This window comes from Emydura macquarii, unplaced genomic scaffold (genome assembly GCF_026122565.2).
Source record: "Emydura macquarii macquarii isolate MOO-44397 ecotype Brisbane River unplaced genomic scaffold, CSIRO-AGI_Emac_v2 contig_1119, whole genome shotgun sequence".
NCBI lineage: Eukaryota > Metazoa > Chordata > Testudines > Chelidae > Emydura > Emydura macquarii.
In genome coordinates this window covers 6,477,916-6,492,215 of record NW_027131256.1, presented here as the reverse complement: position 1 = coordinate 6,492,215, position 14,300 = coordinate 6,477,916, and the positions used below count along the sequence as shown (strand labels likewise).

General features: G+C 43.6%; 1 protein-coding gene across 1 annotated transcript in view; it reads right to left on the bottom strand.

Moving 5' to 3' along the window:
- Window positions 1-14,300, bottom strand: part of LSAMP (limbic system associated membrane protein) — a 1,203,385-nt gene that overhangs the window by 400,816 nt on the left and 788,269 nt on the right. The window lies entirely within an intron of this gene.

Here is a 14,300-nt window from a genome sequence, read left to right as displayed (position 1 = left end):
TCTGCAATCCGACACAAAACCATTTACACGTTTAAACTGAATACATACATTTGTAGTCATTGGCCACTTACTCTGATGTTCTGACTGTCTCTCATAGTAAATCTAAAGAGATGTAGTTGGTTGCAAAAGTTATTGTACATTCATTAAACATTAGTTCATTACAGAAAACAAATAGGTTGATGTTAAATGACCATTTCAGTCGATACCCATTTATTACACAGCCATTAAAGAGCTGTGTGTAAACATACTGATTCTCCACTGCCTTCCTGCGTGTGCAGCCATTCACACCTGTGCAAAGGGAGTGTGCATTCTGGGAAGGGAGTGTTCAAGACCTACTTTGTAGCGGTGTAAAAAGATGCAAGGCAATAGGGAAAAAATCAGGCCTGTTCGCCTACTGGAGATGATGATTCAGAAGTGAGTTTCCAGACATAATTTGATTGAAATGATGGAGACTTGATTACTAGATTTTGACAAGTCATTCCCAGCATAAGGGGCAGGATGAATGAAAGAATGCCGATGCCCACAAGGGAAGGTGATGCAAATGGTACGGAGGTTCTTCCCTGAACTTTCTCCAGTCTACCTTATGAAGCTGGTCTGTCATTTGTGTCCTTTCTGCATTTGTATAGCACCTCCTTCCTCTCTCTTCCTGCACACAATCTCAATCCAGTTGGTGCAGGAGCGGCCTTCTCTGCAACTCTTACCGTTCAATACCACCTTCCTGTAGCTCTCCACCTCCAGAACACTTCACATCTCACCCCTTCCTGTTTTTATTTTACTGAACTTCTGTATATCACTTATTTCCCAAAGGACTGACCCGTGGGTTAATTCGTTAATGTCCGCTAAATGCTTTGAGATTCTCTGATGGAAAGTTCTACAGACGGACAAAGGATTATTAAATGTTTTATTCTGGGATAGAGTTTGTAAGAAAGGCTCTGTACAAAATTGAGTGGTACTGTATTTCATCATGCATTGCTTTGTGCTTTGCTGCTGTTGCAGAAACCTCCAGTGGAGGGAGCCCAAAATATCTAATTACACCTTTATTCCTCAGAGATGCCCTGACTTAAATTGTCATCTTGTGTTTTGTAAAAAAAGGGGAGGAGAGGAAAAAATAACCAGTGTTCATCACATGGAAAAGGTCCACAGTACTAGACAAAGAAATACTTGCAGATTTTGCTGAGAATACTACAAACGGTGGGTAATAGGAAAAACCCATATTAAATTAAGAAGAATAAAATTTGCTTGGTTCTGATAGTTCAGGTAACACTGTCCAGGACAGTTTACCACCAGGCTCAAGAAGAAATAAATTCACACAAGTCCCGTGCTGAAATAACCTTTACTGATTTAATATTAAAACTTCCATGGGGGGCTGTAAATAGAGCTGAACTGCAGCTTCCTGCAGAAATAATGGCAATAATCCTTTCCACTGCCGTGGCAATCTCAAAGCTCTTTGAAAACAATATGGAAGCCTCAAATCCCCCTTATAAGGTGGTACAGCCTTATCTCCAATTTTACAGATGGAGAAACTGAGGCACAGAGAGAGGAAGTGGCTTGTAATTCTTGGTCTGGCTCATATCTAAGCAACATCATCTTAAATTTGGAGTCAGTGCACTGCACTGGTGTCAGGGGGCTTACTCTGGATTTGTACTGCTGTAATTATATTTGTGTGTACCTCAATATTGCGCTGGCACCTCAATACACCATTGTGGTAGGCGCGGTACACAATCAGAACAAAAAGACAGTCCCTGCCCCCCATCCTCTCAATGAAAATGGGAATATCTCCTTTTGCATCTGATAATAATTATGCCTGCAAAGCGTGGATTTGTTACAGACCAGCACCTGACACCTGGATTTGAATTCCTAGCTACCATGGGTGGTTGGGGTGATCTAGTCTAACTGTGGGGGGAATTCATTGCCTCCTAGTGACTAACTGACAAAGATAAGATAAATGCTATTGCTACGAGCCAGCTAAGTGATCTCTCTCTCAGTTTAAACGACAGCGGTCTGTTACTGTAGCCCATAAGGACCAGAGATTGGTGGGGAAGGAGGAGGAAACGTAGTAAAAGTCTATATGTATATAGTCTGTGGGTGTCTGTCTTTTGTTGTGCCTGACCCTTTTCTAACTTTCATGTGAGCCTCCCTCTGGCTCTGAGAGAGTGCAGGAAACCCCTTCTGAGCAACCAGGAGCTTGGCAGGTATCTCCTCCTGTGAGAGTGCTATATTTGAACCAAACCTTTCCTGTTGACACCGAACCCTGGCTCTGCCGCATAGCTGGTCTCCCCGCTGATGCAGCAATACAAACAAGACGGACGCAGACAGTGGGTGGGCTTTGAATGATTCCTTTTCCTAGAACAGACTGCGCACCAAACCAGATGGCTGGAGAAGGGGCAGCTTTAGATCTGATGTACATGGGATGCAGTCAGCCAGCTATTTTACCACCAGGAGGCAAGCTTCAGCCAGTACCTGATGGCCTAAGCCACCAGGGAGGAGTTATGCCAAGGTGTCCTTTTCCTTGCCACCATAGGCAAGATGAATTTGCCCTCCTAGTGGATTTTCTAGAACCCCATTCAAAGCATGAAGTCCCCCACCCTTCTCCTGGATGTTTTCCAAATAGGCAGGGACCTCTGCAAAAAAAAAAAAGGACTGCCTGCTGAAGCAATTCATGTTTTCTTCCAGGAAACAGCTACCAGGGGAATCTTTGTTACAAACGGCAGCTTCATTAAAGAAATTGGCAGCTAGACATGATTTTCGAATCACCTTGCCAGAAGAACTAGTGCTGGGTATTCAGACCCCAGCGCTGTACAGTGGGCTTTTTGAAAGTGGCCTATGGTGGTGATAGAGATAGGGAAAAGGCAGTGCAAGCTTTGCCATACATGTTATTAGAGGCTGGCATTCATTCAGCTAGCATCCCAGCAAATACTCTCACAAGCAGCAGAAGTGACGGCTATTCATCCTCAGTCAGAAAGGGTCTAAGAGACCAGCACATGGAAAGGGGGTCAAGCAGGCTACAACGGACTTCTGCCCGACTCTGGTTCTGCTGGGTGTCTGTTTCTCTGTTGACAGAACAGGGTTTTTTGTCTCGTGATTATGACTGTTGCATATAGCGCTTGGACCCATTACACGAGGCTGAGACAGAAACCGATGAACTGACTCGTGGTCTCACATCGAAAGCCCTAGATATCACTGTGCTCCCACAGAGTGGGCAGCATCCTCTGCGCTTGTAACATACATAAGATACACTAGGGGGTAAATGGATTGAAATTTAACAGGAACGTTATGAGCACTGCATACATAGTCTCAGCCCTGCAAAATAGCCCCGACAGGATCCCTTTAATGCAGATTAATACATTTAATCCAGCCTGGTTATTCTTTCCTGCCCATGATATGGGAACGGAGCTCTCAACTAGGTATCTAATACCAGAGAAGAATTGCTGGGATACTCCTCCAATCTCTGCCTGAGCCTGGGTTGGGTCTCTGATTTCATTGAGTGGGATGCCTTCCCCCCTCTGCCCCACACAAGGAATGAAGTCATGTCATGACTTTATCAGGAGTCTTATGGTATTTGGTATTGTCATTAAAGCCCCAGCTCCTGGAATCACGTGATTATGAGAGAATCTCAGTTTTCATTACCCAAAAATCCAAAACAAATTCTAGCCCTTGTGGTTGTGGAGAAAAGCTTGAAAACATTTCCTCTGTGTATCCTAATGATTAAAAAAAACAATAACCCTAAATGTCTGTCTATAAAAAAAGATTTTTAAGGAGCCTGCCTAATAGTGATACTTTATATAGCCCCCCTGCCCCCCCGCAATCACCATTGCAGTTGAGCACCTGATAATTCTGAATATATTTTATCCTCACACTACTCCTGTGAGGTAGGGCACTGCTCGTGTCCTCATTTTACAGATGGGAAACTGAGATAGAGACTAAATAAGTTGCTCAGGATCACAGAGGAAGTCTGAGAGAGCAGGGAATTGAACCTGAGCATCCCAAGCTCCAGACTAGGGCACTGACCCCATGAATCACCCTGTCAGTCAATGGCGTTGCCAATAGTGGGCAAGGATGAACTACTTGTGTCTGATTTTCAGCTCATTTAATTTCTGAGAGTCTGAAAGCTGGACTTAAAGGTTATAGGGCTTGTAGGAGAAACTTGGAGCAGGGAGCAGAGTACGGTGGGTGGGGGGGAGGGAGGAAGGTAGAGACTATGAGATAAGGAGAAGAGAGATGAACAGAAACTTTGACACAGATAGAGACACCAAAATAAGGACCAGGGGGAGAAGAAAATACTAATGAGCATATAGCTGCAGTCCAGATACTCTGTGTATAGCAAGGCACCCACTAGCCAAGGTTTTTTTTGTTTTTGGGGGGTGGGGGGGTTCCTCTATCCCTAACTTGCAGCGCATAGCCCCACCTCTAGCATGAAAATATATATATATTTCAAAAGTGAGTCGCCCTTGGAAAAGGAATAGGATGGGGAGGGAAGGTCGCGAGTTTGCAAACAAAAGTTTGAAAACACTGAAACCCCTGGATCATCATCAGCTTCCTTCACCCCACTTGGGAGGTCCTATGCTGCCTGCATTAGGTCTAGCAGATGGCATGAGTGTGCATGTGCGTACACACACAATCATCCTTTCTCCCTGAGAAACACTTGCTTCTGCATAACAACAACTGTAGGTCTGCACGTGTCTCCCGCTTTTCTTGTTATCTGCTGTAGGGTCTCTTCCCTCCTCCCGGACCCCTGTGAGTTTTTGCTTTAGGACAAGGTGTGATCTCTACCTCTAGCTATGTAGTTCTCTTAGGGGTCTGTTGCTCTCTGCTCCTGCCCCAGCATGCTCCTTTCCCTGCTGGATAGCTTTAGGATTTGTAGAACAAAATGTCTGTTTGCAGGTGCTGAACAGTGATTGATGCTGACAGCAGGCTGGCCAGCCAGGAATTCACCTGCTTTCCTTCTGATTAACTGCACTTTGTGTATACTAATTGTTTGTAATGTTCTTCCCCACTCAGACAATCATCTCTTGTCCTTTGGATTTTACCTGAGCTGTTCAGGCGGTGGCAGCAGAGCCAGAACCCTCTGAGCTCACAAAGCAGAAATCTGATAAGACAGACCAAAAGACCAGTGGCTACTGTTCTACTTCTTCAAAGTGACTAGTAGTAATCACCTCTGGTATGTGCAGAGCAATGCTCAAAAGTGGTGTGGGTGGCTGTTCCCACAGCATACCTGGGGCATGGGTAAATTTCATGATCCTTGTTTTGCAGATGAGGAAATTGAGACCCAGAGTGGTGGAAATGGAAGTTAACAGGTGCTGAGGGACTGCTGCACCTCTGAGAATTAGGCCATGAGTGACTCACCCAAGAGCAAACTGCAAGTCAGTGTCAGAGCTGGGATGAAAGTAACAGAGTTCCTGGGTCACAGCTCTATGCTCAGACTACAGGTAGCTCATGCCTCTGATCTAGCCCGCGAGCTAACTTCCACACAAAGAGGACAGACAAGGCTGATAAATTACTTTTCTTGTTGGTGCAGTCCTAGTGATACCTCGGGTTTATACAGTAAGTTTGCCACTTCAAGACGGTTGATCTTCACCACTAAATTATTGCATCACAATGTCATGCTGTTCAAACGACAATGCTGCACTGCATCAGGATGCACTACTATCAAATAATGACAGAGTATCATGTTCTTATGCCATTGTGACAAACGAAGGTTTGTCATTCATAGCACAACTCAATTCTCTTCCAACCCTCTGCTGTAGAATATGCCACTGGGGAATCTCAGGACAGAGAAAAAAGGGGTGTAATCAGTATAAAGAAGATGCATTAGTCGGTCCGTGAGACCCTGTGGTTGTCTAACTCCCAGACTGACACCGCCTGTGCTGTCCACTGTCACCTAACAGGACCTCCATAACTCCAGGCTTGAACTAAGCAGTTGAGAAGCAGAATTATGATAATATTAATTACATTTCTGACTACGCTAGAGACACTGCCCTTTGAATCTGAACCATCTTGCAAAAGCTGCGAAGGTCAACCTTAACAGCATTTATATACAACGTAAGTGGCTCCTACTCATTTTCCTTGGGAATGCAGCCATCAGTAAGAGTACATCTACTTTCTGGCCAGTATACAATTCCTTCCCCTGGGAGATCTGACTGTCTTCTTTACAGCTGGAGAGAGGGAAATGGCTTGCACAATAATAGAATTGCACAATCTGCTATTTACTTCCTTTTGGCCAACACACGCTATTGCAGAAGGTCAACACCCTCACCTCCCTCCACTGCACACTCACAGTTTCTCTCCCGTCCATTACTGGTGTCAAGGTTGATTGCACTCACTCAGGGGGTTACTAATGTTACTGAGGGATGGGGTATGGCCCATCTCCAATGACTCAGTATGTGCCTCTAGAAAGGTTGCTGTGCATTTGATAACACTTACAAAGAAAAAACTCTGCAGGCCAAATGGGAACCATCAGTGCAGTAGGACTGAGGGAAGCAGATCTGAGATTCTGAGCTTCCTCATCCCATTTCTTCGCTGTCCCCCTGCCACTGCTGCAGAGTCTGAATAGTCAGACTGCGTTGGTGAGACCCCATGACAGTCCCTAGACTCAGCGGCAGCACTAGAGTCACTCTGCAGCCTCAAAGATGCAAGTATCCTCTCTGCAAGGGAAGGAGCAGAAATGAATGGCGGATCCGCAGAATGGCAGCTCTCTGAAGCCTTCTGCCAAAAAGCGCTGTGTAAAGGGATCCTCTCCCACCCCTGAGCTATGCTACTGGGCATGAAGGGGGGCTGTACACTACGGGTATGCTCCTGGAATCCTCCCACCCCTGGAGATGGTTTTAATCCAGCCACACCTGAAGGCATGGGAGGGAAGCAGCACTGGCTGTCAGTGTCAAGGAAAGGAAATGGGGAAGACCCACAACTAGCATCACCCTTTCCCAACAGAGATGTGGCCGAGGCCCGGTATGAGAACAGTGAGCTTCGGAGGAGAGGATTGCAAGAAGACATTAGATGGGGTGGGTAGGACAGAGAGATGGGATTTTTGCAATGCAAGTACCAGAAAGAGAGGATCCTTCATTACTACCGCTGTCAACCCTGCAGCACTAGATTTCTTCCATCAGGAGACATCAAGGGGCTAGATGTTTCAGGCCAATAAAAAGAAAATCCTTTAAACAGCATCAAGTCACCTTATGGAATTCATGATGCGCAGGAAGGACAAGGCATCCCAGACTGTGGCTGAAGATCTTAAACGAGCTGGGTAGGTTGATGAGCGTTAATGGCTTTGGTCAACAATGCAAGAGAAGATATCAACAAGGTAGTTCAAATGCATGCTTCAGGGCTTAAAGTGATCTTGCTGCAGAGGTCAGGAAGGTCCTCGTCCCCTAATTGGGCAGATACATTATGCTGGAGGAGGGGCAGGGAGGCACTTTGTCTTCCATTGAAGCATCATGTGTCGGTCATTACAGGAGGTAGGATACTGGACTCTTGTTATGGGACCACAGAAGCGGAGCTAATGCTGTTTCAAGGAGCAAGAACTAATCCCTCTTATGTGGTTTGGAAGCTAGAGGACAGGGAGCAATTCAGAGGACAGCTTTTTCCTACTTCCCTATCCCCTGTTCACACCTTCCTCCACCAAATGAGACGCTAGACCACTTGTGTGGAGGGAACAGTCTGAAAGGATGCTTATCTTCCATACTCCCCACATGCCCTTGGTCTAGTTTTGTTCCCCTGCATAGGAGAAGGAAAGGCAGTATAAAGGGAATATATGGAACAGACATGCTCTGAATGATTGATAACTACTGATTCTTTGTGGCCTTCATAAAATGAGAAAAGTTACCCTCTCTGTTTATCTCAAAATAAGATCCACCTAAGAGGTAAAGACAAGAAAGTGGTTTACATCATGGAAGACACTTAAAGCAGGTCTACACTACCATTTAAGTCGATCAATTTAGGTCACTAAAATACACCCCCGAGCAATGCAAGTTACAGCTGTCCACACCAGTGCTAGGTCGGCAGGAGACATTTCCACCTCTCATAGAGGTGGGGTAATAAGGCTGACAGGAGAGCGCTCTCCCAACAGCATACAAGCTGCACCACTCTTGAGCTTCTAGTATAGACCTGCCCTTTGTCTAAGGACCCACAGATCAACCAAGGTCGGGTGTTCCCCTCCCCAAGAACAGAAACTAAAGTGATTTAATGAGACTACTGGCCATCACCTGGGCAAGAATCTCTCATGACCTACACATGGATAAAACCTCTTTCTTCCTCGCAAGCTAGCTAAACAAATCCTTCAAGTTACCAACCAAGCATCATACCCAGCCTTCCTGTGGAAAGTAGTTCATTGCATATTGAGTGGATCAAGAGACAAGTGGGGAAGCTGCAAGTTAAGCAAACTAGAAACGTGGCTGCAAGATTGAAGGTCAAATTGGGTGAACTACCTGTTAGCAAGAAATCCAAACCATATGTTTTCATCCCAAATTGTAAACTACACATTGTTTTCCTTGTAAATCAAATATACCGAGGAGAACCTATCTTTCACTCTAAATTCAAAACTGCTCATTTGTTCACCTTGTGAGTCAGATCTATAGCCCTTTATATACAGGAAATGTTTTGTTTTGTTGTAAGTCCTAAATAACATTAAATGTTTATGTACAATCCAAGATTGCATGGCACATGCCCTCCAAATTTAGGAAGTTAGAAGGATTTTGTTAGTTTTCATTGTAAATAAATGTTGCACTCTAGAATAGGAACTGTCTGACACAAGGAAGAAGAAATGTTAAAAGATATAAACCAGTATATAATTTTGGGATATTAAGAGAAATTGCTTAAAAAGGGCAGGGGGAGGGGAATCCCAATTGATAGTAGGAGCTAATAATGAAATACAACCCTTGAAATAAATCAGACTTAAAAAGCCTCTCATAAGAAAAGGATTGAAGAAATTTGTTAGACACCATCACCATTGACTGGATACCAATGGAAGCAGCAAAAGAACTGAAAAAGCTATAGCTTTCAGCATTCAATTGGCATGTATCCAATATGAAGAAGAAGAGAGTGGTCCCCTCCTATAAGCCCTGAAACTAGGTTACATAAACTGAAGTCACCCTGTGGTCAAGAGCATTGAATGAATCCAACAAGAAACCGAAGAATCCTAAATGCAACCGACACCTGCAGCAGCTGTATGGAAAGGACTCTCCCCCCATCCCAAGGGTAAGAGGATAAGAAGAAGAGGTGAGATTTCATTTCAATGATTGTATTTTTCCCTTCTATTCTTTAATATAAATAACTATGGGTTATCTTGCTGAGTCTACATTCTCTAGTGAGATCTGAAATAACCATATTTTAGATTTTAACTCCTTTATAAATCCAAGCAAATTAGCCTGAGATTGGGGAAAAAACAAAACAAAACAAAAAAAACCCACCACTATTTTAAGCAATTGCTTTTATTAGTAATGTCTAAACTTTTCCCTTTTGGATCAATCTATTCACATTGAAGAGTGCAGTTAGTACAAAGTGCCTTAAAGACAAGTACATCCTTAGAAGTGTGATAAAGATGTTTAGGTACTAAAGAATTGATTATCCATAAGTAAATCTAACAGCAAGTATTGATAATTTACATTGTTCCTTGATATATCTGCTGATCCTTAACTCTAGACTGTGAGGATGGCTTTCAAGATAATATTGCGTGTGTAGTACACACAATTGGTTGTGTCGATTTTTGACTGGTAAACTATTGATTATGTATTAACGTGGTTCTCGCTGAATTAATAAATTGTAGGTTGGTTAAGAATAAGAATAATGAGAAACACTGTTCAAGTTAAAATGTTGACCTGAAAAGAACCCAGCATTAAAACTAGTAAGCTAATGATCTCTGGAGTCAATAAAAAGGATTATATATCAGTAAACTATTTTGTTAGATCTCAGCTTTAAAAATCTAACTGGCACCTTAGCAAATTCATAAACTGACCCCCTTTCTTGCTTACAGTAGTGCTCTATGTTCCAGAAATGGCCTCTAATTTGTCCCATATAGCCCCCCTAACTACTGCTAGAGTCTCTAAGAGCTTTCCATACTGTTTTATGTCTGCCAACTGCTAAAATGCAGCCAGTTCTGGGGGGTGGGGGGAAAGTAATAACTATTCTCCCTCAGCCACCATGTTTAGCAGGGGGAAATGAAGAATGCTTCTCCAGTTGAAACAGCACAAGAAGAGGAAGGGGTTTGGGTTGAAGTTACTTAACCTGGAATTGGACAGGATGTTAGTATATAATTATTTCAGATTTTATGAATATCACCCAAAAAGCGCTTTACAGGACAAACAGAAAAAGACAGTTCCTGACCCATAGAGATCAGTCTCATCTGAGATGTGACAAGTGAGAACACCAAGCAGTAGTGATGGATAGGATCGAAGATTACAGCTGTAAGATTGCATGGCTGCTCAATTTGATCACTTGTGCCACTGGACAGTTCACTTCAGAATTGTTTGTGTGATTCATAATCATTATTGGTTCGCTTTTTGTACACATCATGGAAGAGGTGAGACTGAAGGAGGGATCTGACTAAAGAGAGGGACATGGTTTAATCTCCCTGCCCTTCAGAAAAAAGTCACAGCATCCTTAATAATCCTGACAACAGGTGCTTTGTTTTACATCTCATCAGAAACATGCCATGACAAGCCGCACAGCATCACCCACCACCACACTTCAGCACCAGTTTAGTCCTGGCTAAGAAAGAAAACATCACCTACTGAGTGCCATCATTTTCTGCAACACCTGGGTTTCCCTTGCGGTCTCCTATCCAAGTAGGGACTAGGATCCATCACAACTTAGCTTGTGGGACCAGAGGAATCCTACACATAGGTGGTAGGGATGCATGCCACAACAAATGCTTTGTGGTGCATGAAAAGCTCAAATCCATTCAGCCTCCTTACATGTGTTCTCAAGATGTGCGGGCACCATGACCCTCATTTAGAAGGTGTTATCGCTTTCGCGGACTGTTTTCTGCAGTTGGTCAGGCCCTATCCTATATAGCCACGCCAGATATCCTCACAGTTGGAAGCTCTGTCAACTGCTCACGTGTCCCCTTGATTAACACCTGCTTTATTTTAATCCCAGTTCCATATATGCCAGTTAAACGTAACTGTAGCTAAGTTTCTCTTCCCATCCAAAAAGACTCCCCTGCAGTTCGTTAACATGTGTTGTAACTGCTGTTGTGCGTAGCTGTGTTTCCATTCGAGATTTCATAGCAAATGAGGTTAACGAATAATGATTTAATAGTAAACCTACAGTAATTTATATATCAGAATTAAAGATTAAACCTTAATCTTAATTAAATCTCACAAAAGTTCAGCAGAGCTGTCTGAATTATAAAAAATAGAGATATATTGATTATTTGAGAAATGGAAATCACATTTAATAAATACAGGAGTGAGCCATTAAGGGAATGGGAAGATCAGAGAAGGCACTAAATGGTGATTAAAAAAAGATAAATATTTATTAAATGTTGCTATGATTTATTAAGCTGTGTTGGGCTAAACAAATGTAATTTGATATCTGAATCATCTCTCATTCTGATACGGCCTTCATTAAATCTGAAGTCTTGGCTTTAAATGGATGTCATATGTTCCCTTCAACTTCTTAATCTCTTTGAAATATCAGTCTGATGCTGTGGAGGACATTAAAAGTCACGAGCCTGAAGTCTCCTGTTTATCAATGAGGCTGTTTTGCACAGCAGGTCGGGAGTGGACTTCCAACTCCTTGGTGCTCTCCCATCCATTATCTACAGTGACATTTTATTGTCCGGTGATTAAAGGGCAACACACATGGGTCAATGCAGTCCATGGGACTTGAGCATCGTTCTATCAGATTATCAGGGCAGACATGAGAATACAGCTTCCGAGTTCATTCCGTGCTGGGCATTCCCCTCACAATGCTCCAACGTACAATGGGCCTTCTTTGGCGTTAAATTAGGAGTACAGTTCTTCATCTTAATCCGCCTCCCCTGTGGAAGGGCACAAACCGAGTTTGAGTCTACAAGAACACAGTTCCCCTCATCAATATCCACTCATTAGACTAATATACCAAAGAGCTGTGTCCATGCAACACTGAGGCTGAGATGTTAATCTTGCAGAGGTCCAGAAATTCACCCTTCTGGTTCACAGAGCCCCCTATCTCAGGTAAGGGTTAGAGTCTTTCACGACGTGATCACGAAAAGGCGCATGGAGTATTTATATGTGAACTACTGCATACGCCGCATGCATTAGAGATTAGAATGAAAGATGCCGTTTAATAATGAGAGCATAGCTTTAGATGTATTTGTACTGCCTGGCTGGAGAAGACAGCCTGCAGCTCCTTCCCTTTGTATCCTGCAGAATGGGAGAGGTTAGCTGGCTAACACCAATAGGCTGGGCTGGGGAGAGGAGTCCCTTCTTGGAAATTAGAGCGGTGATTTCATTTTGCCTGATCGTTAACATTGTGCAGATTGACTTTCACTCTATTTACAGTGGATGTTCCCAGTGCTACAGGGCTGAATTCCTGACCAGACAGTGAGCCCCATAACCCATTCACCTGTGATCAGGCAGGGGGAGATCTTACGATAATGCAATTCTGGGCAATGAGGTAGGGGGCAGCTCCTGTGGGAAACATACCTCTTGAGGTGTTACCCATTTAAAAAGTCTCAACACTGACATTCTTGTCTCTTTTAGCGGCCTTGTTTTTCTGTTGTCCTTTTGAAAAATCCAAACAAATTAGAGCAAGAGGCAAGCACATCCCTCCTCGTTTTCATGGGAAGAAAGGACAAGAAACAGGCCGAGCTTGGGTGTGAGAAAAAAGTTGTAAGGAAACAAAATGGCCACTTCTGTAGTTCTGCTATCCCCCCCCTCCGCCAACCCAATCCCATGAGGACCCTCCACAAGGTTTGGGCACTGCAGTTTTGGAGGGGGTTGGTCCAGGAGGCAGCAGGGCTCAGGGACAGACGCTATCTCTGGTATCATACCACCCGTGCCTGCAGGACTTTTGATGGCATTTCGCAGCTCAGTGCAAGCCTGGTTTTCACCAGCCAGCCTTAAATAACTCCTGAAGACAGGTTCTGGGGTAGTGGCTAGTGGGGCATAAGGGTGTGGAGTCAGAGAGGCCCAGCAGTTCCAAGAGAATCTGCTGGATTTGAAGGCAAATCACTCCATCTTCTTCAGACAGCATTTCTGCTTTTTACTGTTACAGGTAATCTGTTGAGAGTCAGATTCCAGCACCACGGGGTGGGGGATTCACCGGGCCAGATTAAATACCTCTGTTTACTAAAGGAATGCTATAAGAGCTGTTCTGCAGTGTTGAGACACTGTATTAAGCCATCCAGCCCTGTAGCAGGCAGGATTGTACACACTTAGGGAAAGACTGAAGCAGAATTTCTGCTAAGGCGAATTCCTGGAGCATTCAACCCTATAGGCAAGGGACGGTATGGCCCAAAGCCATGTATTTCATTGCATTTTGTCAAAACATGCAGCTTCCCCACCAAAAAATCCACAGATTTTCTTCAGAAATTCACCTCTAGGCTGACACCATGAATGAGAAATTCCGGCCCTAAAAAAGGCAATTGTCTCAAAGTTCTAAGCTACAGAAGATAAGGGACTTAAGATGAAAGCACCATCTCAACCATAACTACAATCAACACAGCTAATGAATAAGTGTGCTGTGACACAAATAAACTAAAATTGCAAAGACTGATGTGACCAGTTCAGAGAAGAGGAAGGTAACCAAGTGAAGAAACAGCAAGGGGAGGATTATCTTTATTGGGAGGGAATCCATTCCAGCAAGAAATTAAACCAGGGATCTTTACACTGGAAATCAGCAGGGCAACCTACAAAGCTAAAAGGCAGTCTGTTCTTTCTGACACTTAAGTCCCAATGGAGGACTGTAAGGAACATGTTGCTGCTCAAAACATACATTTAAAAAAAAAAAAAAAAAAGATAGCGCTAATAGCGGGCAAGGTGCTTTAGAGACATGCAAAGCCAAGATCCTTGCCTCAAAGCACCTTACCATCCACATAAACCTATAAACCTGAGCATCCTATAAACTGAGCTACACTGGCAGCTGTGCCTGCAGAATTGAAGATGTAATACGAGACGTGAAGATGAAAGTGATCAATCACATTTATTGTCCAGAGCATATCAACCCTGACCTCAACTTCTGTGATAGGACAGGATGGGAGAATTGTAGTCAATGAGTCTAGATCAAAGAAACATCTTGCAAAATAAGCTAGAGGAAATGTTGAAGGATGAGGAATATTTCAACTGCATAAATGCTTAGTCCAGAGATGTCTTTGGATCCGTCAA